The sequence below is a fragment of the Anastrepha obliqua genome, chromosome 6, assembly GCF_027943255.1.
Source record: "Anastrepha obliqua isolate idAnaObli1 chromosome 6, idAnaObli1_1.0, whole genome shotgun sequence".
Taxonomy (NCBI): Eukaryota; Metazoa; Arthropoda; class Insecta; order Diptera; family Tephritidae; genus Anastrepha; species Anastrepha obliqua.
The window spans coordinates 49,157,371-49,167,645 of NC_072897.1; positions in this window are offsets into that span (position 1 = coordinate 49,157,371).

Genomic DNA, 10,275 nt, shown 5'->3' on the forward strand with positions numbered 1-10,275 from the left:
TTTTCATTTAAGATCGCAACACAGGCATGAAACTCCTCGTCGATGCCGGCGCGGATATTTCTGTCACCCCACCTCCACAAGGAGTCAAACTATCACCAAGAGCACTTCGACGACAGGCAGCAAACGGCAACAAAATCGAAATGTATGGAGATAAATCCCTCACTCTTAACATAGGACTACGTCAACCGATTCGCTGGGTATTCTGTATGGCCAACGTACCGTGCCCCATAATCGGCGCAGACCTCCTACACGAATACGAGCTTATAGTGGATCTTAAACAAGGCTGTTTAATTGACCGCAACTCAGGTAACCGTAGCGTCGGCTCATATGCAACACCAGCAGTCACCAACATTACCACACTCACACAAACTAACAGATTCAGCAACAGCCCCTTCCACATGGCAAAGAAATAGAGCGGAGATTGGAGACCATGGGAGACTACCGCTGGTTAAACGAGCAAACTACCCCGGACCGGTACCCAATTTCTCTGCTCCATGATTACTCTTCGATCCTAGCAGGGAAAAGCATATTTACTAAAATCGATCTCAGACGCGCATTTCATCACATACCGGTAGCAGAAGAGGACATCCCCAAAGCTGCCGTAATCACCCCATTCGGTCTATTTGAGTTTACCTCAAAGCCGTTCGGGCTCCGTAAGGCCGCGCAATCGTTCCAGCGTTTCCACCGTTGATTTCCTAGGCCACCGCATAACGCCCAACGACTCCGCGCCACTTCCAGACCGTGTCCAAGCATAACATGACTTTCCGAGGCCTAAAACTATTTCAGAATTAAGGAAATTTTTAGGGGCCGTTAACTTCTATAGAAGACACATCAGTAGAGCCGCCTCCATTCAAGCACCACTCAACGACCTTCTTAAAGACTGTAACAAAAACGATCGGCGACCAGTTCCATGGACAACAGAGTCCAAAAAGGCTTTCGAGGAGGTGAAAGAGAAGCTCGCCCAAGCTACCCTCTTATCACATCCGATTTCTAACGCTAAGCTTCGATTCACGTGCGACACTTCTAGCACAGCATTAGGAGCAGTTTTTGAGCAACAACATAACGGCACGTGGCAGCCGCTTGGGTTCTTTTCGAAGAAACTTTCGCCAGCACAGAAAAACTATAGTACATGTGATATGGAACTGACGGCGATTTTCGAAGCAATCAAGAACTTCCGGCATTGGGTCGAGGCCCGTGAGTTCACTGTAAGAACCGATCACAAACCGCTGATTTACGCATTTCGACAGCAATCCGATAAAGCTTCTCCCCGCCAATTAAGACAACTGGGATTCATTGGTCTATTCACCACAAGAAAAGAGCACATCTCTGGCTCGGACAACTACATAGCGGACACTTTTTCGCGTATTGATACAATGGATACACCCGTTATGATCGACCACGATGAGTTATCACGAACCCAAGCAGCAGACGATGAGCTAAAACAATTACTTGTGCAGAACGAAACATCACTTAAGTTCCAGAAACAAACTTTTGGCTTGGATGGGCAGGCAATCTACTGCGATGTCTCCACCAACAACATGCGTCCATTTGTGCCGCTAGGGTTACGTCGCAAAGTCTACGAGGCACTGCACAACTTAGCACATCCCAGCGGCAGATCCACCCTTAAAATCGTCGCACAACGATATGTCTGGCCGTCAATGATATCACCGAGTGGCCCAGAAACTGCATCCCATGCCAAGGTTCCAAGACAGCGCGTCACGCGCACACAACATCTGCAGCATTTCCAGAGCCCAACGAAAGGTTCGACCACGTCCACCTGGATCTAGTAGGTCCATTGCCCGAATCGCAGTGGTTCAGGTATTGCCTAACAGCCATCGATCGCTTCACCAAGTGGCCTGAAGCAATTGCTATAAAAGATATTACAGCCAGCACCGTTGCCAGCGTATTCTACACACATTCGATATCACGCTTCGGATATCCCAAGTTGCTAACCACGGACCAGGGTTCACAATTCGAAAGCACACTTTTCACAGCACTCTCACGATTAGTCGGGGGTAAACGAATCCGTACTACAGCATATCACCCAGCTTCAAATGGCCTAGTTGAAAGATGGCACAGCGCATTGAAGGCAGCAATAATGTGCCATCAGACCCCGTAATGGACCCAGGCGCTACCCACCGTTCTCCTGGGACTTAGAACATGCTACAAGGAAGATATAAAAGCCTCTCCAGCAGAATACCCCTATGGCTCAACACTAAAGGTGCCCGGCGAGTTCTTCCCAAACACCGATCCGCCAGTGGACCCTCATAGTTTTCTAGACGAATTCCGTTCACATATGCGAAAAATAAGGCCCGCTCCGACAACACACCACAACAAGCAGAAGACATTTTGCTTTAAAGATATAGAAACCAGCACTCATGTATTCCTGAGAGTTCATGCAGTTAAACGGCCGCTCGACCAGCCATACTCGGGTCCCCACAAAATAGTTAAACGCATCGACAATAGGCTCTTTACAACATACGTAAATGGGCGAGAAGTCCCCGCCAACATAGACCGTATCAAACCCGCTCATTTAGCCAGTGATGATATTTTTGGAAGCGCTGCCCACCTTAGACGCGCATTGGTCAACTCGGAGGCAACCCCTTCATCCTACAACATCAACGAGTCTACCACTGCAGCAGAGATCAACACATGCGCCAGATAGCCAACGTTAAATTAGACTTTAAGAAGTCCCACATAAAGCCTCATTTATGGGGAGTATTGTGGGAACACTCTGAACAATCCAATGTGGCAACACCAGTATTCGTAAGGAAGTTCTCACGAATTCCTTTTTGTTTTCTTCTTCGCATTTTTGTCGCAAGAACTTTTTGAATAATCATTTTTCTTAACTGAAACCAGAGCTTTCAGAACCTTGAATCGATTAACACGCGAAGAAATTTTTATTGCTAAATTTATAGTTTGTAAAGTTTGTATCTTTTATTTGAATAAAGAAGTTAATAGTAATATATATATACAGTAGATTCTGTTTTTATGCGGTTTTTTTTTTATGCGGTTTTGAAATAGTGCGGTTTTTAAAAAAATTAAAAAATGCATGTCGACCTATCGGGAATTGTATATATAAACAAGATTCTAAACCAGCTAAGCAAAAACTCATCACAGATTACATCAAAAATGCTAACCCTACAAGTATGGAACCGCCTGCATCACCATCCAGGTCAGACGTGTACATTTCCTCAAGTGAAGGATGTGATTTTACGCCAAATCCTAAACGAATGCGCAACATGCGGGTATTGTCTGATTCTATTTCTGACGATGTAGATTTATTTTTCGACTCTGATGTTTCTTAAATAAAGATATAATTTTCAAAAATAAAATTTTTTGTTTATGCGATTTTATTTAATTATTCAGATTCATGCGGTCTATGGAACGTATCTATAGTTATAATATGGGACTAGTACCCTTTTTTATGCGATTTTATTATTATTACATTATTTCATGTTTTTCAACTTTTTAAATGCTTTAAAGCCTCTGGTTTATATTATGTGTTGTAGTAATTGAATAGGCAATACTCAATCAATTCATTTGGCTTTTACGATTTGTTTTTTATTTAAGGTATCGGTTATGCTGCTGCTGTAATGTCCTGTTGGATGAATGTATACTATATCGTAATTTTGGCGTGGGCTGTATTTTATTTCTTCATGTCTATGAGGGCAGGTAAGAGCAATATACTTGTACTATAAGTATATCACAAAAACTAATCAATATTTATGATTAAACTCCATTATGACAACACAGAAATTCGGTGGAGAAACCTCTCCCTCCGAAAGTTTATAGCTAAGTTTAAATGTCTCTATTTACATTTCACAAACATGTAATTTCTCCTGGGTTTGTTTGTTTTGTAGTATTATGGTGCCTAAGATCAGACTTGTCAAATTCGAAAAAGAAAATAACGGTTTTGGGAAGATGTCCCCTTATTTATTCAATTCGCCTTCACACTTATCTAATCGGTCGCTGTTCAGATGGCAACGAAGTAACATGAGCAATGAATGCGTTGATTTTTTCGTATGTCACCAACACAGTCTCAGTTCTTTCGTAAACAAACCTCTTTCATAACACCGGTCACGTTATAAATCAGGTGATTCCTTCAAAATCTTCGAGAGCCGGTTAACGGTCTGATGTTAGCCCCACCTCTTCATTCTGTGGTTAAAATTGCCATTAGCTTATAGAGGATGTCCAGTGGCAGGTTTTAAATTTAAAGTTTCTCCCTAACCTCTGAGCGTATGAGCGCGAGGAAACCGCGATAACTTCACGATGCAGTATTTGACGTTTACGGGATGCCCGAAGTTAAGATTTGATTCGTTCATGGGTGTGAAGGTTTCGTGGCAAACAGACCATGGCCGAAGCCCAACCCGACGTCGAGAACAAATGAAAATTGTGAACTTGATTCCATTTTTTAACATGGATTCCCACTGACTATTTATTTCCTCTTCCAACGCGTAAGGATATCTATAATTTTTAACATATATGGGTGTATGAGGTTTTGTTATTATTTGGTGTTTAACCGTTTTTAAAGCTGGTAAAAATCGATCTTCCTAAAAAAAAATATACTTTTATGTCTTTTTAAAAACGTCCTTAAAAACTTTTCTTCCTCGATATTCAAATTATCATCAATATATATATCTATATTCACACCACTTTTATCTAATGAGATAGTATCAGGTTATGTATTTGTTTGAAAACAATATGCGTAAAATTCGTTGTCACTAGGCTTACTATGTACGAAAGATATTTTTTGATTATTAATGTTTGTTACTTTTAGAGGAGCAAGAACATTCTGTCAGTTGCCTACTTAGTTCAAAGTAGAACTTGTTGGCAAGAGAGACTCTACGTTGGATTTCAAGGCTGACATTGTTATCGGTGTTAATGCTGGTTCCTAAATAGACGAAGTCTTTTACAAGCTCGAAATTATAACTGTCTACAGTGACGTGGGTGCCGATACGCGAGTGCGCCGACTGTTTGCTTGAAGACAGGAGGTACTTCGTTTTGTCCTCGTTCACCACCAGACCCATTCGCTTTGCCTCTTTATCCAGTTTGGAGAAGGCAGAACTAACAGCGCGGTTGTTAAGGCCGATGATGTCAATATCATCGGCATACGCCAGCAATTGTACGCTCTTATAAAAAATTGTGCCTGAGCGATTAAGTTCTGCGGCTCGTACGATGCTCTCCAACATCAGGTTAAAGAAGTCACACGACAGCGAGTCACCCTGTCTGAAACCTCGTTTGGTATCAAACGGCTCGGAGAGGTCCTTCCCAATTCTGACGGCGCTGCTGGTGTTGAGCAACGTCATCTTACATAGCCGTATTAGTTTTGCGGGGATACCAAACTCAGACATAGCGGCATACAGGTAACTCCTTTCCGTACTGTCGAATGCAGCTTTGAAGTCGACGAAAAGATGGTGTGCGTCGATTCTCCTTTCATGGGTTTTTTTTAAGATTTGGCTCATTGTGAATATTTGGTCGATGGTAGACTTTCCAGGTCTAAAGCCACACTGATAAGGTCCAATCAGTTGGTTGACGGTGGGCTTCAGCCTTTCACACAATACGCTCGCTAGAACCTTATAGGCGATATTTAGAAGACTAATCCCGCGGTAATTGGCACAAATTGCAGGATCGCCCTTCTTATGGATTGGGCAGAGCACACTTAAATTCCAATCGGCAGGCATGCTTTCATCCGACCATATTCTGCATAGGAGCTGATGCATGCACCTTACCAGCTCCTCGCCGCCATGTTTGAATAGCTCAGCCGGCAGTCCGTCAGCGCCCGCGGCTTTGTTGTTCTTTAGCCGCGTTATCGCTATTCTCACCTCGTCATGATCGGGTAGCGGAACGACAATTCCGTCGTCAACGATTGGGGTATCGGGATCTTCACATTCTCGGTGACATGCGCAGCTGTCACTGTTTAATAGGTTCGAGAAGTGTTTCCTCCATAATTTAAGATTGTTCTGTACGTCAGTCACCAGATCGCCGTCTTTGTTCTTACAGGAAAATGCCCCGGTCTTAAAACCTTCTGTAAGCCGCCGAACTTTCTGGTAGAATTTTCTGGCGTTGTTCCTATTGGCCAGCATCTCAAGCTCCTCGCACTCACGTATTTCGGCCTCTCGTTTCTTCTGTCGGATAATACCTCTCTCTTCCTTTTTCAGGTCTCTGTAGCGATCCCACATGGCTCGCGTTGCGCCCGATCGCAGCGTGGCTCTATACGCGGCATCCTTTCTTTCTGCAGCAGCATGACATTCCTCGTCGTACCAATTGTTTTTTCGGGCTAGATGGAATCCGATTTCTTCTTCGGCGGCGGTACGTATAGATCGAGAAATGTTGCATGCCGGTTTGTTGGGCAGTACTCTCTGAGAGCAGGAGTGAGGGTCGAGTGGCGAATCTTCTGGCTGTCTGTTGTGATTGCAGCTTTTCGATGTCGAACATTCTTTGCGTAGGTAGATGTACGTTTTTTGCTGCACAGAGGCGGGTGCGCAGCTTGGCTGCAACAAGGTAGTGATCCGAGTCGATGTTGGGTCCTCGGATCGTACGTACATCTAAAACACTAGAAGCGTGTCTTCCATCTATCACAACATGATCGATCTGGTTTCGCGTTTTTCGATCAGGAGACAGCCAGGTAGCTTGGTATATCTTTTTATGCTGGAATCTGGTGCTGCAGACTACTATGTTTCGGGCCCCGGCGAAGTCGATCAGCCGTGTCCGTTACCGGATGTTTCGTTGTGCAGGCAGAATTTTCCTACTGTGGGACCAAAAATTCCCTCCTTGCCCACCCTGGCGTTGAAGTCGCCAAGCACGATTTTTATGTCGTGGCGAGGGCAGTGCTCATAGGAACGTTCCAGGCGCTCATAGAAGGAATCTTTGGTCTCATCGTCCTTCTCTTCCGTGGGGGCGTGGGCGCAAATTAGCGATATGTTAAAAAAATGGGTTTTGATGCGGATTGTTGCGAGACGCTCGTCCACCGGAGTGAACGACAGTACTTGGCGACGAAGTCTCTCTCCCACAACAAATCCGACACTGAATTTGCGCTCCTGTACATGGCAGCTGTAGTAGACGTCACAAGGTCCTATGTTTTTCTTACCTTGCCCCGTCCATCGCCTCTCTTGGATGGCAGTGATGTCAGCCTTTACTCTCACGAGGACATCAACCAGCCGGGCAGAGGCACCTTCCCCATTAAGGGACCGGACATTCCAGGTGCATGCCCTCAAATCATAATCCTTAGTTCATTTGCAGGGGTCGTTATCAGTATAGGGAGGTCTCATCCGAGGCTTTTTTAAACTTTTCATTGGGGGGGATTTTTAAGTGGCGGGTCCCAAACCCAGAGCACAACCAGCTATCCTGGAATGTTTCGCCTTCTCACGTTAGCTCACTCCCGAACGGGTGTTCGGAAGCTACCCAGAGGATACGTGGGGTAATCCCGGATGTTGTGAGCTGCTTGAACCATATGCAGAAGAATCGTCCTGGCCATTCCCAAGTGAATGGCGATCAGTAACTTTCCCCACTTGCGTGGACTTCTACATGGAACCATCCTCAGTTTTCATTACCGTCATTTAAATTTCTTTTATGATTAAAATCGTTGGAGTTTCGGGAAAAATTATGGTTAAAACCGGGTGGATTTTTTAATGGTTTGAAAATGGTCGAGGATGCCCATTCGTAATACTATTGTTTATTTCAAAGTCTTTCAAAATGTTATTTTGTAAATAATAAGTAAAAGCTTTTTCCATGTTATCTATTTGATTTTGCAACGACAAGGTTTTTACATGGAAAGGCAGGAATTTTAGGTAAATTTCAAATATTAACTTAGAATTATTACATGGCGTATACAAAATATCAGTTTCAACCTCTAAAGTAAATTTCGTGTTCATTGACTGTAAAATCACTCCTAACTTACTATGTAAGTCTTGGATACTACTAGCCCTAATATTTATGTCATTTCTTAAATTTAAAAAATGTTTTTACGCCAAATTTCTCCTTTAATTTGTGTAGACGGTCATCAAAATTTGGATCATTAAGTTGTTGGCTAACATGCATTGCCCGGCATTTCAACTTGTTGCATACAACTTTAGAAATTGTGTGTTTTCCTTCGCACAGAATTGTTGACACAACTCTTAAAAAATTGGTAATTGTGTACTCACTTTGGCCATCAAAATATGGCGCCTCTCTTAACATCTCTGCTAATGATAGTGCCATTTTTATTTTTGCTTATTTTTGTATTACATATTTGCAGATTGCTTGGTGTTTTTGTTTTTCATTTTTATTTTTTTCTTGATTTTTGTGGGTTTATTTTTTATTTTTATTCGCAATTTCACTAAATGGTTTCTTATTGTTCAAAACCTTAAATTGTCTTATTAGTAATATTAGTTTCAGCAACAAGTTTTACATTTCACCTTCACGATTCGTTACGCAACATATTTTTTGTTTTGCTCTTTTATTGTTTTTAATTAGAATAAGTTTTAATCAGAGTTAGGTTAGGTTAGGTTAGTATGGTTGCCCAGGGAGTGAGCACACTTGGACGAAGAAGGATTCGTGCTTTGTGATACCATTGTCAAGGAAGTGAGGAGAGGGGAAGGACCGATGAGGTGCAGGGAGAGGGCGGGGAGAGGTGGTGATGGGAAGGTTAGGAGCGTGCGGATTATGAACGATGACTATGTTTGCGTCAACCGCTTAATGATGCTGATGAAACTCATCAGATTTTTAATGTCAGCGCCAGCTATATCAGCAGGCGTGGCAAAGAAGTAAGAGCCAAGATGCCTGAATCTTAGCCCCGCCAGGGCAGGGCAGCTAAAGAGAAGGTGCTGAGATGATTCTACCTCATCCTCCATACATCCAGCGCAAAAAGGACTCGAGGTGATTCCAAGTCTCACAGCATGCATTCCTCGCGCATTGTGTCCTGTGAGAGAACCCACTAGATTGGAGAGCTGATATTTTGTCAGCCTCAGAAGCTCACCCGAGCGCCTTCGGTCCACACGTGGCCAGAAGGATTTCGGGACTTTGCACGTTTGTGCATTTGCCCAGCACTCGCTGAGTTTGCGCGATGCCCATCTTTCCAGGAGCAGACCGCAGGTAGTCAGGGGGACTCCAATTTTCTCCCTTCGTGGGGAAATCACCTCACATATCCCTTGTCTGGCCAGCTCATCCGCCTCACAGTTTCCCGCAATGTCGCTGTGACCAGGAACCCAGCTGAGGCTGATGTCAAAGAATTCGGACGCAGTCGAAAGTGAGGTCAAGCATTCCTTGACCAATTCCGAATGCACCGTCATAGACCCGAGGGCCCTTATTGCCGCTTAGCTATCGGAGTAAATATTTACCTTCTTGACTGTTAGTACACATTTGAGCAGCCAATCAGCTGCCTCCTTGATTGCGGCTACCTCTGCCTGGAACACACTGCAGTGGTCCGGTAACCTGAATTTCAGTCTGATGGGGAGCCCTTCGCAAAAGACTCCTCCGCCAACCTTTCCTTCCAACTTCGATCCATTCCTGAACAAGTTCACCAGGCCCTGCCCCCAAGTGTAGCCCTCCCTCCACTCTTCCCTTGACGGGATGTGAGTGGAGAATGTTCCGGTTGGACTAAACGAGGGTATACACTGGTCTGTTGACAGAGGGATGAACTCAAAGTTTCTAAGGATGCTTGAGTGCCCATAAGGGAGGTTGAGCTTATAGCTCCAGCCCCTCAGTCTGATTGCGGTACGTGTAGCGGCAATTCTGCCTGCGATATCTACGGGTACCACATTTAACATTGCGTTGAGCGCCAGAGTAGGAGTCGTTCGAAGCGCCCCACTGATTCCAATGAGTGCCGACCTCTGACCTCTTTCCAGCTTCTTCACCAATGTCGTCTTCTCTAGTGAGTTCCACCAGACTATGACTCCATATAACAAGATAGGCTTTACAACAGTATTATACAGCCAGAAAACAACTCGAGGCGAGAGGCCCCATCTTTTGCCAATTGCGCCCTTGCACCCATACAAGGCGATTGTTGCCTTCCTCACCCTTTCCTCAATATTGGGCTTCCATGTAAACTTGCTGTCAAGGATAATACCTAGGTACTTCACCTTGTCAGAAAGCATCAGAGGAGCGGCCCCTAGTCAGGGAAGTTGAGCTCTGGGTATTTTATATTTCCTCGTAAATAGGACGAGCTCCGTCTTAAGAGGATTCACCGACAGGCCACAATCCGTTGCCCATCTAACAACTGCATTCAGATATCCCTGCATCAAGTTGTACAGAGTATCCAAAAATTTTCCTCTAACAATTAGTGCCACGTCATCCGCG